This window comes from Neofelis nebulosa, chromosome 4 (genome assembly GCF_028018385.1).
Source record: "Neofelis nebulosa isolate mNeoNeb1 chromosome 4, mNeoNeb1.pri, whole genome shotgun sequence".
Lineage (NCBI taxonomy): Eukaryota > Metazoa > Chordata > Mammalia > Carnivora > Felidae > Neofelis > Neofelis nebulosa.
In genome coordinates, this window is record NC_080785.1 from 152,649,434 (window position 1) to 152,664,655 (window position 15,222).

At 48.1% G+C, this 15,222-nt stretch overlaps 1 long non-coding RNA gene across 1 annotated transcript in view; it reads right to left on the reverse strand.

The window, feature by feature from the left end:
* LOC131510229 (uncharacterized) overlaps window positions 1-15,222 on the reverse strand; it is a 56,889-nt gene that overhangs the window by 18,364 nt on the left and 23,303 nt on the right. The gene's annotated exons all lie outside the window — the stretch shown is intronic.

A 15,222-nucleotide genomic window follows, 5' to 3' on the forward strand; every position in this document is an offset into this window, starting at 1 on the left:
AGTCTATTAATAAAGCAGAGTACACTCTGCATGGAAAATAACTTCTGTTCCTTTTATGTATACTTCAGATCTTCCCTAAACATGTGGTAAGTGCTAAAACCTAAAAGATTTACCCTTGGTCCCACCTCCAAGTTAAGCTTCATTTAGACCTTGAATCCCTTCTTTTGCATCTATAATAGACATTATTCCTGACATTTTTTAGAATTGTAAGACCATGCACGAAGAAAGGAAGTCTCCTATAATCCTGATCTCCAGTATTAGCCTATTTATGTCAGACGAGAGCCACCTGGCTGGCTCAGTGGAGCATGCAACTCTTCCCTGCCCCCCCCCCCCCCATGTTTATTTTTGAGAGAGACAGAGCACAAGTAGGGGAGAAGCAGAAAGAGATGGAGACGCAGGATCCAGGCTCTGAGCTATCAGCAAAGAGCCCGAAGCAGGACTCAAACTCATGAGTTGTGAGATCATGGCTTCAGCCAAATCAGACGCCCAACTGACAGCCACCTAGCGCTCTTAATCTTGCTCCAGATTAAGATTGCAACTCTTAATTCTCGAGGTTAAAAATTCAAGCCCCAGTTTGGGTGTAGAAATTATTTGAAAATAAAATGGGACGCCTGGGTGACTCAGTAGGTTAAGCATCCAACTCTGTTTTGGCTCAGGTCATGATCTCATGGTTCATGAGATTGAGCCCCAAATCCGGCCCCTGGCTGACAGTGCAGTGTGTTTAGGATTGTTTTCTTCTCTCTCTGCGCTCTCCCCCACGCTCTCTCTCACATTCTCTCTCAAAATAAGTAAACTTAAAAAAAAAAAAAGGGATGGCTATAGTCTAATGTATCCCATATTACAGTCCCTTCCCAAAGACAACAGTCCATATTCCTAGTGAGAAGATACAAAAGTTTTGATTAATTAGACTATGTAAACTTTAGGTTTTCAGTGGAAATAGCTGATCACTACTTGTAATGAGTATTATCTGTACATATTTAAAAGCACATGGAAGGGGTGCCTGGCTGGCTCCAATAGACCACATGACTTGATCTCAAGGTCACGAGTGTGAGCCACATGTTGGGTGTAGAGATTAGTTAAAAAAAATAATAAACTTAAAAATTAAAGCACATATAAGGGTGCCTGGGTGGCTCAGTCTGTTAAGTATTCAACTCTTGAAACTGCTCAGGTTGTAATCTTGAGGTCGTGGGATTGAGTCCATGGGCTCTGTGCAAAGATATTCTGCCCCCCCCCTCAAAAAATTAAATGCCCATATAAAATGTTAATTTGGATATGCTGCTTCTTCTCAATTTTTCAGAATAATTTAAACTCTTTAACATTTGTTTCTGGACCATATACTAGTTTTCCTTAAACACATCTTAACCAAATTATTTGTGAGGACAGTAACTTTCTAGTTTAGGTATGAAAAAGTTTATCCCAAGTGTCCATTCTTATAATTGGGATTTGATTTACTTGTCATGTAGGTGTATATGATTTCTACTATTGCTTTTTTTAATCACGGAGAACTCCAAACATGAATAACCCCTTTTCTGCCCATTTACAACAACTTCAGCAACATCTACTCAGCCAATTTTCTCTTCCTCACTCCTCCCTGACTTTGCTCTTTAAATTTACTCTGAGCAGGTAATACTTCTCTGGATTATTGCAAAAGCCAGCTGGTCTTTTGGCTTAGCCTATTGCCACAGTCAACTTGCTAAACGTCTAATTAGGTAGGCCCATTCTTACCGGAGAGTTTAATGGCTCCTTGTTGCCTATAAAATCAAACTTGAACTCAAGCCCAGGGGCTAAGATATAACCCAAGCCTTTACCCTATGTTCCTCTTATGCTCCAGTAACAGCCAGTGTTCCATTTCTAGGATGCACCCTGTCCTCTGAGCCTTGCTTCAAAGTTCAGTTGAAAGCTAGTTACCTAAGAATCTTGGGTAAGACAACTCACTAATAAAGTTTGGAGGTAAGAGCGCTTGGGTGGCTTAGTCAGTTGAGTGTCCGGCTCTTGGTTTTGGCTCTGGCCATGATCTCATGATTTCCTGAGATGGAGCCCAGCATCAGGCTCCATGCTGACGGTGCAGAGCCTGCTTGGGATTCTCTGTCTCCCTCTCTGTACACCTCCCCCACTCACACTGACTCTGTCTCAAAATAAATAAACTAAAAAAAATTGGGGGGTAACTGTGTGCAAGCCATGATCCCTTAGTTCCAATAAAAAATTGAGTTCAGGAGCACCTGTCTGGCTCAGTTGATAGAGTATATGACTCATTCTTGGGGCTTGTGAGTTTGAACTTAATGGTTAACTGTCCAGTGTCACTCATTTCCCCCAAGGTAAGTAACCGTTGCCACTGGTATTATGACTGTTTCCCGAGCAAAGAGATATAGAATTGTTTTTCATGTTTTAAAACTACATAAATACTTCCATTTTGTGCACATTCTTCTGCATCTCACTTTGGCTTTTACTACTGTGCTTCTCACACCAAACCACATAGGGGCACTTGGCTCCAGGAAGGGCAAAGCTGGAGTCAGGGATGACTCACGGGCCACACCTCTCCAGCCAAGGAAACCGCAGTAAGTCCCTTCTCCCTCCCTGGTGCCTTTCCTCATAGTTAACAAAGGGCACTTGAAGTAGATACTCCACTGTGGCTACTCTCATCCCAACATTCTGTGACTTGGGTATTTGGATGCCTCAATACCGACTTCAGATCTACTTGGAAGAAGGGCATCCATGGAAGAAGAGCTGTTTCTTTTGCGTGCTCATTCAACAAACATTTCAGTTGTGCTAGGTACTGAGGATGAGGAGGTATATAACAGGCAGACTTTGCTCAAGGAACTCACCAACTAGTGGGGGAAATAGTCACTTCAAGACCAAGAGCCCATGCGAGTGACACTTCCATGGAACAGAGGCTAGGAAAAAGGTCTACAGCAAATAGGGCTTAAGAGGGATGGAAGGAAGCACGCCTCAGAAGAGGTCATGTTTAAGCCTGATCTTGAGTAGGAGTCTCAGAGACCAGGCATTCCAGGAAGAAGGAATAGAAGGGTGAAACAGCACGCATTACATGCATGTAGATGAGGTAGGGGACAAGCTTGGGAGGGTGGGGATGGTGGAGGGGGGAGGACACCAAAAATCTTGGATGTGAAGCTGATGAGTCTGTAAGTTTCAGGATCTCCGAGAGCAGGACTTTTCAGACTTAGCAAAAGAAAGACCTGGAAGCTCATTAAAATGCAGATTCTGGTTCCATAGGCCTGGAATGGGGCTTGAGATTCTGTATTTTCTTTTTTAAGAATTTATGTTTTGGGGCACCCAGGTGGCTCTGTCGGTAGAGTGTCCAACTCTTGATATTGGCTCAGGTCAAGATCTCATGGTTCGTGGGTTCAGGCCCCATGTCAGATTCTGTGCTGAGAATGTGGAGCCTGCTTGGGATTCTCTCTCTCCCTCTCTCTGTCGATGCCCCTCCCCTGCTCTCTCTCAAAAAATAAATAAGTTTTAAAAACATATTAAAAAATTATTTTTTAAGTAATCTCTCCACCCAGCATGGGGCTTGAAGTCACAACCTGGAGATCAAGAGTTACATGCTCTTCCGACTGAGCCAGCCAGGCACCAAGAGACTGCATTTCTATCAAGTTCCTGATGGCACAGATCCTGGATCACACTTTGAGAAGGCAGCCTGTGTGAGGCAGTAGTGGCTGAGGCTGGCTGGTTGGTGAGGAATGACAGGGGCAGAAGCCGTGGGCATGGAAGACAAGGGTGCTGGGCACTAGGACCTGGTGGTGGCTGGATGATAGTAAGGGAGAAGGAGAGACCATGAGGGTGTCTTGTCTCCTACCTGAGGAACTGGGTAGGCCACTGGCACTTAGAGCAAGAAATACAGGAGGAAAGGAAATATCTGCATTGGGGAACTTCATAAAGCTGCTGGCCTATATTCTTCATAAATGTCAGTGTCATATAGGACAGAGGGGCTGAGGAACTATTCCAGATTAAAGGAGACTCAAGAGACCTGACAACTAAATGAAGTATGGGATCCTGGACCAAAACAAAAAGAAAGTGCTGTAAAGGACATTTTTGGGACGATTGACAAAACTTCAATATGGACTGTTGATTAGGTTAAAATATTGCCTCAGTGTTGTTTCCTGAATTTGATAATTATATAAAGATATCCTTATTCTCAGGGAATAACACTGCAGTTAAGAAGTATGATGTAGGGGAGTGCCTGGCAGGCTTGACTGGTGGAGCCGACTCTTGATCTCAGGGTTATGAGTTCAAACCCACATTGGGTGTGGAGCCTACTAAAAAAAAAAAAGAAAAAAAAAAAGTAAAGGACTGATGTAATTTACTTCCATATGGAATAATAATAATAAAAAGATGCAAACGTGTGTGTGTGTGTGTGTGTGTAAGAGAGATACAGAGAAGAGAAAGCAAATGGCATAAATGTGAAAAATCAATGACTTTTTCCTTCTTTTTGAGTAAACTCTATGCCCAAGGTGGGGCTTGAACTCACCACCAGGAGATCAAGAGTTGCATGCTCTAGCAACTGAGCCAGCCAGATGCCCCCCAAATTAATGACTCTTGATAAAGGATATAAGGGAGTTCTTTTTAATGGTTGTTTTTTTTTTTTTTTTTTTTTTTTTTTAATTTTTGGGACAAAGAGAGACAGAGCATGAACGGGGGAGGGGCAGAGAGAGAGGGAGACACAGAATCCGAAACAGGCTCCAGGCTCTGAGCTGTCAGCCCAGAGCCTGACGCGGGGCTCGAACTCACGGACCGCGAGATCGTGACCTGGCTGAAGTCGGACGCTTAACCGACTGCGCCACCCAGGCGCCCCTAAGGGAGTTCTTTGTACCATTTTTGCAACTTTTCTGTAAGTATAAAATTGTTTGAAAACAAAGATTTCAAGAGGCGAGGACTGCAGTGTTCAGCTCCTGTGTGAACAGGGCAGGTGTGGGCAGATGCTTGGGTGGTCAGGGAATGAACGTGAGGAAACTGCGCTGGAGAAATATCCAGGCCGGTGACAGCAACATGTCTCAAACACCCTAATGGCACTGGACACTGACTTGGACAGGTGTAGGAGGGGTGGGTGGGTGGGTGCAGGTGGGGGTGAGCCTAGGGAAGCAGCCAGAGGTGGGAGGGCGGGAAGTCAGCACCCCCGGGGCAGGGACAGGGACGGGGATGGGAACAGGGATGGGGAAGGGGAGTGGAGCCATGGGCCGGGCCGTGCCATAGGAGGGCCTGGGAGATAAGAGAAAGTTCTGCAGGCTGGAGCCAGCACGTGGCCAATGACCTTGGTGAACAAAGGCTGCCCACACTAGGGTGGGGGTGGAGGAGCGACAAGGAGGGAGGAAGAAACGTCACGGGCGAACAGGGTGATCTCCGACAGTTCTCAGCCTCGATGTGACTGTGACCTGGAGGGAGGATTGGGAGTGGGGATGACCTTGATGATTCTCAGATGTTAAGACCTTGGTTGGTCGTTCGGACTGCCAAATGGCGATGCCTGGAAGTCGTGTAAAAGTTCAGTCTAGGGCTCGCTGCTCGCACACTCCCACGTCAGGGGATCTCGCTCTTTCCAGGAGGTAGCCCCTTGCAGTGATGGCCAGAGCGGGTCAGCTCTTTTTCTGGCAAAGGCAGATGGCCCAGCCTGACGCCTCCACCCACAGGCGTCCTTTGTTCTCGCATTTCCCCCAGCTGGGCTTGCAGCTGCGACCGCTGCCACAGCCGGGTACGCCACCAGATGGCGGTAGTGCCCCAGCTTAGCCTCCCGTGGCGGCTTCCAGCTTCTCTTCCCCAGAACCAGTAACTGGGAGGAGCTGGGGTCTCCGCAGGAGCTCCCCACCCCACCCTGGCTTCCAGCTGCATTTAAGGGCATTTTGCCTGCCCTGAGTGCAGGCAAAACTGTGGCTGTTCCAGGCTGCAGTTGCCAATGCCTAGTTCAAGCACAAGAGCACTGAAAGTGGAAACAAAAAGGAGGGGTGGGGGTGGATTATCAGTGTATATTTTTATTCTTTTAATAATTATTTCTTTAAGTAGTCTCCAGGCCCAACGTGAGGATTTAAATCACAACCCTGAGATTAAGAGTCATGGGCTGTACGGACTGAGCCAGCCAGGTGCCCCATCAGTGTATATTTTTAATAAATACAGCAAAGTGGTCATTATGGAAGAAACGTCAGATCTTTGTTGGGTTTCTTTCTTTCTTTTTTAAGATTAAAAATTTTTTTAATGTTTATTTATTTATTTTGAGAGAGAGAGAGAGCGCGTGAGCAGGGGAGGAGCAGAGAGACAGGGAGAGAAAGAATTCCAAGCAGGCTCCACACTGCCAGCCAGCACAGAGCCTGAAGTGGGTCTCGAACTCACAGACCATGAAATCATGACCTGAGCCAAAATCAAGAGCCGGATGCTTAACCAACTGAGCCACCCAGGCACCCCAAGACTTTATTATTTTTAAGTAATTTCTATACCCAACATGGGGTTTGAGCTCACTACCCTGAGATCAAGAATCCCTCGTTCCTCTGACTGAGCCAGCCAGGCGTCCTTTGTTTGGTTTCTTTATATTTCATTCATGGTTTATTTTGGATGACAGAAGGCGGGAATCATCTCGATCTTTTCAATGCCTAAACTCCCCCTTGGACAGTGCCAAGCAATTGCTAGGCCCTAATCAAGAAATAAGAAGGCCTACAGTCCAATTTTGGTTTTATTCCCAACTTGCTGTGTGACTCTGAGCAAAACACTTACCTTCTCTGGATTTTACAGGTCTTTTCTATACAGGATGAGCTTGGGCAATACCCCCAACCCTCCAACCCAAGCCTCCTGTGCCATTCCTGCACACGTGTCCTCACCTTTGCTGACACTTCTAGGGAATGCCCTTCTTTGTACACAGAACTCATTATTCTTTTTTTTTTTTTTTTTTTTTTTTTTTTTTTATTTTTGGGACAGAGAGAGACAGAGCATGAACGGGGGAGGGGCAGAGAGAGAGGGAGACACAGAATCGGAAACAGGCTCCAGGCTCCGAGCCATCAGCCCAGAGCCCGACGCGGGGCTCGAACCCACGGACTGCGAGATCGTGACCTGGCTGAAGTCGGACGCTTAACCGACTGCGCCACCCAGGCGCCCCAGAACTCATTATTCTTGTAAAAATGAATAATTATTGAAATCTAAAACTCAATTGATGGGTTAAGCTACAGATTAGACCCAACTGAAGAGAATCCACTGGAGAAATATGTTAAGAAATTATTTAGAACACAGCAGTAAAGCATAGACTTATAATACATGTCAAGAGAGCCAAAAGAAGTGGAAAGAGAGAAACAGAGCATAATGAGAAGGTCTAACTGCATCAAATTTGAGTTCCAGGAGGAAACAGTAAGAGAATGGAGGGAAGACAAATTTTAAAGAAAGAATGCCTGCTGAAAAACTTGAATCCACAAAATTGAGAAACTCATAACTCCTAAGCAGAGTAAATGAGAAATCTGCACCTGGGCCCATAACGTGGGCAGAGTAGCAAGGGCACGGGATCTTAAGCACTTGCTGAAGAGAAGGCCAGAGCACTTACACAGGGACAGCGTGGTGGCCGCTCACCAGCAGCAAGTCGGAGACTGGAGCCTTCAGAACACTACGCACAAAGTGCCAAAAGTCTGTCTGAACTAGAAGGATGCAGCCGGCAAAGCCACCTTATAAGAATGAGAGTAAAATAAAGAGAATCACAGATAAATGAGAAGAACGAGTTCTGCACCAAGAGAACTGAACTAGACGAACTTCTAAAGGCTACACTTTGGGGTGCCTGGGTGGCCCAGTCTGTTAAGCGTCCAGCTTCGGCTCAGGTCATGATCTCACGGCTTGTGGGTTCGAGCCCCGCGTCGGGCTCTGTGCTGACTGCTCAGAGCCTGGAGCCTGCTTCGGATTCTGTGTCTCCCTCTCTGCCCCTCCCCTGCTTGTGCTCTCTCTCAAAAATGAAAAAACATTAAAAAAATTACAAAATAAATGATATGCTTCCAAAGCACGGGGAAGAATCCAGAAAGAAGGTCAGTAATGGAAGAGGGGACAGGGAACAGGCACAGCGGTAAACAATACAGATGGAAGCTCAAACAGCCCCTCACTTCACTCTGGTGGGAACAGGGTAGTGGGCAACCCTTGCTCACATGTCCCCTCTAGGCCGTGTGCTCCTGGAGACCAGGGACAATGAACGAGTAACAGACAAAGTGACTCTGAGGGTGCCCCGCAGCATCCTGATACTGCCATTCGAAATCCTTTCAAGCATTTTCCAAACCTATTTGCCCATGGAGAGTCTCATGGGACTTAGGTTCCTGAGGGCTGACTTGAGGGATGCTGGTTTTTCTTCTATGGGTCCATTCTCACTTGAGTCTCACAGAGTGGGATTTACTCCCATTTCCTGGATGGGAACATTCTAGCTCAGAGAGGTGGGTGAGTTTCTTTTGGTTACTTGGCTAACAAACAGCAGATTCCAAGTCCAAGGACTTTCCTGACTTTCTCTTCATTCAAGCCGCATCCTAAGATGCACACTGCCGAACCCACTTGCAGAGGGTACACTGACCGGTACAGAGTTGGAAGGAAAGGTTTCCAGAGCCACCACCCCCGGAGGTGGGGGGTGAGCTTTGGAGTGAGTGATTGGGACAAAGCTTCGTATTGGATTTTGCAGGCTTCATCCAGGTAACTCCTGCTGCCACCCAAACGGGGAAGTGAGGGCTCAGCCTCCGAGGCCCTCTCACCTCTGCCACTGGTCCCACACACCTCACTGTCAAGGCTTGGTCTCTGGCCACAGGAAGGTGAATGGGACATACAGGTTAGGTGACAGACTTCCACGAACACCAGGGTGAGAGAGCAGCTGAGGAGCCTGCACCCCGAGTATGCAGGGGACCGTGAGGAAAGAGGCCCACAGAAGAGGACCTGGAAAAAAGTACCCTAAGGCCTGACTCGTTGTCCCCTTCCTGCAAAGTGCTGCCCCCGCCCCCCTCTAAGGAGCACAAGGCTCCTGGAATGAGTGGGAGATTCTTTTCAGGGTCCTTTATAGCATTCTTCACCTATTTTTGTCTTCTTTTTCTGTTAGAGGTCCTTTCACATGGGACACTTCCTTCCTCCTACACAAAGCAACACAGGGTGCTGGGAAGGGCAGGGCTGGTGTTGGCCGGCTCACTGAGGACGGGACGAGCCACCCCTCTTGGGCCTTCAGTTCTGTGTTGGGGCTTTGGCTTCTTTTAAAAAAAAATTTTTTTAATATTTGTTTAGTTTCGAGAGAGAGAGAAACAAAGTATGAGCAGGGGAGGGGCAGAGAGAGAGGGAGACACAGAATCCGAAGCAGGCTCCAGGCTCTGAGCTGTCAGCACAGAGCTGGATGTGGGGCTTGAACTCATGGACTGTGAGATCATGACCTGAGCTGAAGTCGGACGCCCAACTGACTGAGCCACCCAGGAGTCCCTAGGCTTCAGCTTCTTGAGCTCAGAAGCCATCTCTGGGCAACAGCAATGTTGCTGAATTCCCATGAGTCTTAATTCCCTAATTTATGCTGGGAAGCTTGCTTTTCCCCTCTTCCCTGGGCTCACGATGGGTCCCGAATGGTTCAGAACAAGGGGAGAAGTTGGGGCACTTGAATCAAGTTTGAAGAACGAGATAAATTGTCCCCTGCACCTGGGTGGAGGACACCCCTCTGGGCTCAGCTTCAAGGATACCATGTCTCTCCCTGGATCCAGCTGGACACGCACAGGCTCTTGTTTTCTTCAGAGTTCCAGTTCTAGATGAGTTACCGTGATTCATTCAACTGCCGTCCAGTCTCAGCAATCCTGAGCCCGGGAGACACCCTGTCTCTCCCCTGCTCCCTGCCCCACGCCTACCTTGAGGGCGAGGGCAGCCAGGCCTGCGGAGAGCTGCGGCTCCTCACCTGCCTGGCATTCGTCAGCACCCAAACAACAGGGGAAGAATGATGGGCCTTGGCAGCTGCCGGGCTATCCAGCAGGGCAGGGAAGGTGGCCAGGTGGGGCTGAAACAGGGCGCGGCGACAGGCCTGGGAGCTCCAAGGCCTGCCCAGACACCTGGCTGGCCCAAGAGGCCTGGGTGTGTTGACAAGTGTGGGCTGACCCAAAGCCAGGCTACTGAGCACCCGGTGAGCACAGTCCTTGGTGGGCAACTGAACAAATAAGGCAATGGGGGATGGAAGCCTCTGATTGGTTATTTACAAGATGCAGATAACAGCAGGGTGGTTTGGGAATGAAATGACTTGATACATATAAGGAACTTAGAACAGTTCTAGTAAGTGCTCAAAAATGCCAGCTATGAGTCTTATGGGCCCAACACATAGGGCACAGCAGGTTCAGTGTTGGTTCATCTCTTATCCTCCACGTAACTCAAAAACAACAGATGAGATCAAGATAGCCACAAAAATCACTGCACACTGAGTCCTCACGAAACCCTATGAGGTAAGTGTCATCATTGAGCCCACTTAGTCGATGGGTAAACCGTCATGGAGGGGCTGTGACTCACCACGAATCACCAGCTGAAGCTGACACATAGCAAGGAGGTATGGAGTGGCCGCCCAGTGGAGGACCCGGTCCAGCCCGGCTCAGGCAGGCTGGTGTCTTTCCTTCCTCCACCCTCTCCCGACACCCACCACCTAAGAAAAGCCTGCTGAGGCAGGTATGAGAATCTGCCTTTCACAGATGGGGAAACATGGCACCGAGAGGTGAGAAGCTGACATTCTTTCCCCAGGTGGCCTCCACCAGACTCTGTCCTCACTCCTGAGCCCGTGCCCCACTCCCCCCCATCACTTAGGCCTCTCTCACTCCAGGAAGCCTTCCCTCCCTGACTCACCTGACTGGGAAGGAACACTCTCACCCTGGGCGCCATTACAGAAGTGCATGGAGCCCCTTCCTTTCTGCGTGACTTTGGTGAACCAGAGAGACTGGGAGTTACTTCCGGAGGGTGTTGGCCAAAGCTAGGAGACTACCAAAAGAATTACTTACAGAAAACTTCATCCAACAGCTATTACTAAGCATCTGCCAAGCATCAGACACATGGGCCCCACCACGGAGAAGCCTCCGTCTGGGGGTTCCTTAACAGGTGGCTTGTTTCAGGTGTCGAGTGTTATGATTTTGGGTGGTGCTATGGTGGCCCAAAGAGGGGACCCAGGTTTTAGATCTTAAGATCAAAAGAGAGAATTTTTTTTTTCTTTTTAACGTTTATTTATTTTATTTTTTTAAAAACTTTTTTTAATGTTTATTTATTATTGAGAGACAGAGAGACACAGAGCATGAGCAGGGGAGGGGTAGAGAGAGGAGAAGGTGCAGAATCTGAAGTAGGCTCCAGGCTCTGAGCTGTCAGCACAGAGCCCGACGTGGGGTTCGAACTCACAAACTGTGAGATCATGACCTGAGCCGAAGTCGGTCGCCTAACCAACTGAGCCATCCAGGTGCCCCACGTTTATTTATTTTTGAGAGAGAGAGAGAGAGAGAGAGAGAGAAAGCGCATGGGGGAGGGGCAGAGAGAGAGGAGACAGAGGATCTGAAGCAGGCTCTGCACTGACAGCAGAGAGTCTGATGCAGGGTTCAAACCAACGAAACTCAAGATCACGACCTGAGCCAAAGTCAGATGCTTAACTGACTCAGCCACCCACACCCAGACACCCTGAGAGAATTCTTTAATAAACTCCAACTTGCTTCCTTCCGTGTGAGAGGGTCTTCACCCTCAAGGGGGTGCTATGTCTCTGCCAAGGTCCCTTCAGTCCTGCTCTCTGCTCACGCAGGGCTACTAGTGTAGAAGAACTACGGCTGTGTCATGTCTCCATCTGTAAAATGTGCACGCAGTGTGATGGAGAGAAAATGCTTATGAAGCCCCTGGGCACAGAGTTGGCACTCCAAACACAGCTTTATTTCTCAGCACAAATGTTAATTTCCCTTTCAAATGCAAACTGCTCAACCTCCCAAGCAGTTTGGTCTCTGTCTGAAGGTCACAGCCAGGTCTGGTTTTGCCCTGCTGGCCTTTCCAGCCTGTTTCCTGCCTCCCATGCAGCCAACTTGTCGGGCGTTCCTCTCAGCAATTTGTCTGCTCAAAGCTTTTTGTCCCTGAATATGCTGTTCCCTTGTGTGAAATGCCTTCCCTCCCCTGCTTTGCACAGCACACTCCTGCCGATCCTTTTCACTTGGTTCAGTTCTCTTCCTCCACAGCTTTCTCAGACTCCCCTGGGCAGCATCAGTCACCTCTCCCTCTGCTCTCTCTCGATGGCTTGTCCATGCGATGATTTTGCTTATCCTAACTGCCATTTCTCTGATTCTTTTCCTATTTCTCTGGTTCCCCCTAGTCTTAATAGCTCACCGGAGAGAAACTGAGGTGGATAGAAGACTTGTGTACTTTTTAGGGTATCAGAGCATGGGGATCAGGATGACCTTCTTGAACCCACAGCTCAGGCAGGGCCCTGTTTGTTGGAATGCTCAAGGTCAGACTTGATGACTCCTCCCAAAACTGGTGCCCCTGGAAGGGCCATATCCTGCCTCTAAGTATCGAGGCTCCCACTGCACTGGGGGTGACCAAGTCCCAGTGAATCCTGCCCATGCACTTGGACAAGGCAAGGCCGGAGGCTTGTGTCTCTATGCCTGGTGCAGAGTGAGGCCTCCTTGGCCAGAAATCCACCTGAATGCCTTTGGCCATCCAAAGTCTTGGATCCTGGCTTTGAGCCCCCATAGGGGCTCTGAGTCTTGGCTAGAAGGATTCTTAGCTCTTTAATTAGGGCTAAACATATATACAGGTCTCTCCACCCACCCAGATTCAGGGCAGGACACGGAACATCTGGCATCCTCTTTGGCTTCCAGAATCATTGAATACTCTCTTGCTCTGAATCCCACTCCTTCAGATATAAGCTAGACCTTCACTTCCTCAGCCTCTTTATAGCTGGAGCACCGCAATGACCTGGGCTCTGCTCCATTATTGGCAACTAAGAATCCAGATGGACACAGGCATCGTCCAGATGCAATACCTTGTTCTGGGAAGGCTCCTAGAGTATGGAGATGAGTCAGAACAGACAATTCTAATAGGGCATCCAGGAAAAGACTACAATGAGGGGTGGTGTCCAGGGCTATGAGAGCATCAGTTTTGGAGACTTGCAGGGAGAGGTCCCGTCTTACTCACTTATTAATTGCCCTGTCCTTCTGGCAGTGAGGTGTCCTGTAAAATAAACTGGATTTACTATCTGAAGACTTGAGTTTAAGTCTGTTGTGGCACACTTTAGTTGGTATCTTGGGCAAACTGCCACATCCTCAGAACCTCTGTTTTCTTATCCTCACCTTGAAGGATGTGGGAAGGTTAAACAAGGCAATGTGTGCAAAAGAACTTTGAAAGTGGTCCAGCACTGCATAAATTGTCACTTTTTCTTTTTTTTCATAGTGCATTTCATAGGTTCTGGCACACTGTTGGCACCTGAAAGTTTTTACTGAATGGACAAGTGAACAAACAAATAGATGATCATATGGATAGCAGGCACGCAGGAAATGCTTAAAAATAAAACATAGGGCACCTGGGTGGCTCAGTCGGTTGAGTGTCCAACTTTGGATTCCAGCTCAGGCCATGATCTCATGGTTTGTGTGATTGAGCCCCACATCAAGCTCTGTGCTGACAACATAGAGCCTGCTTGGAGTCTCTCCCCTCCCCCCTCCGCCACTCTCCCCTGCTCTCTCTCTCTCAAAATAAATAAACTTTAAAAATAAAAATAAAAGTAAAACGTGAACAAGAAAAGTGTCACTTTTGGCACATGTATTATCAGTTAATGAGCCATGAACTTCACATACACTCTTTCACTTTTCACGGTAACCTTGGGAGATGATTATCACCAATTGATCGATGAGGAAACTGAGGCCCAGAGATGTTAAGTGACTTGCCTAAGGTCACACAGCGAGTAGGTGGCAGAGCTGGGATTCATACTCTAAGAACGTCCACTTGCTATAATCTTTTCCACACTACAGCAAATGCCCAGGCATTTCCCAACAGTTTGGCCTAAGTCCCCCAACCTTTCATTACTACATAAAAATGTAACTTTAGACCATCGCTTTGATGCACCTCTTTAACTCCTGGTGTGAGGCCACTGTTTGACTTGGCAGATCTGGGGAGCCAGTCAAAGATAGCAGTTCCTGAGAAGCTGTTTCCCTGAAAGGGTCCTTGTCTCCACCTTCACTGGTGCCAGGAGCAAAGTCTTTCCAGTTCTCTGAATCCCTCTGACCAGGGAGGGGTCCTTAGCACCAATGATTTTCACAGCAGGTACCCCCCCCCATGTCTTCCTATTATCCCTAGAGACTGGCAGAATGCAAAGCATCACCCCCACTGTAGGTAAAGGGCCTGAAGTCACAAGCCTACACAGGAGCACAAACCCAGATCTTTGGGTTCTGAGTTTAGAACCCTCTCTACCAAATGATTTAGCCTAAGATTTTTTTTTTAATGTTTGTTTATTTATTTTGGGGGGGGGAGGGGCAGAGAGAGAGGGAGGGAGAGAGAATCACAAGCAGGCTCCACACTGTCAGCACAGAGCCCTGCACAGGGCTCGATTGCACGAATCATGAGATTATGACCTGAGCTGAAATCAAGACTCAGATGCTTCACCGACTGAGCCACCCAGGTGCCGATTGGCCTAAGATTTGAATCCAGAAACTGGCTGGACACAGGAGAGGTTTACTGGAACGAGAGGGGAACTGGCTCGGGACAAAAGGCCCTCAACAGCCTTTGCTCTATCGATTCCTCTAGGGCCCTTGCAAGGGACAGTGTCTGTGTGCAGGTTAACAGCTTTGGTGCCATGTGGTAGAAGGAAGAGCTTGGAAGTGGAGCAGGAAGAATACTTTCCTGCACAGCAGCCGGACGTCTCTGAGATATAAGGAACGGAGCCTAGGTGCTTTAGACGCAAAGACTTCCAAGCCAGGGGAGCTGACTAGCAGCAAAGAATCAGGGGGCTTTGGGGTAGAAAACCAGCGTCTGGGTCCTCAGTTTGTTCTAACTGCTGTGCACACTGAGGATGCTACTTTGGGACCAGACAGTGCGTCATCCACAGGGACACTGCAGGCCCAGTGATGCACAGGAGGGATGAGAAGCCCCAGGACTTTCAGGAGATCTGGGTCAATCCTGTTTTCATTCTCTTCCCAGCTGGCTGCTTTGAGCAATTTAATTTAACTGAAAGGCAAAAGCCTTTATTCCCCAACCCTCAATCCAGGCATAACTTTTGGGGTAACGAGGGGGAGGGCGATGACAGTGGGTAAGGTGAGGCCACAGGGT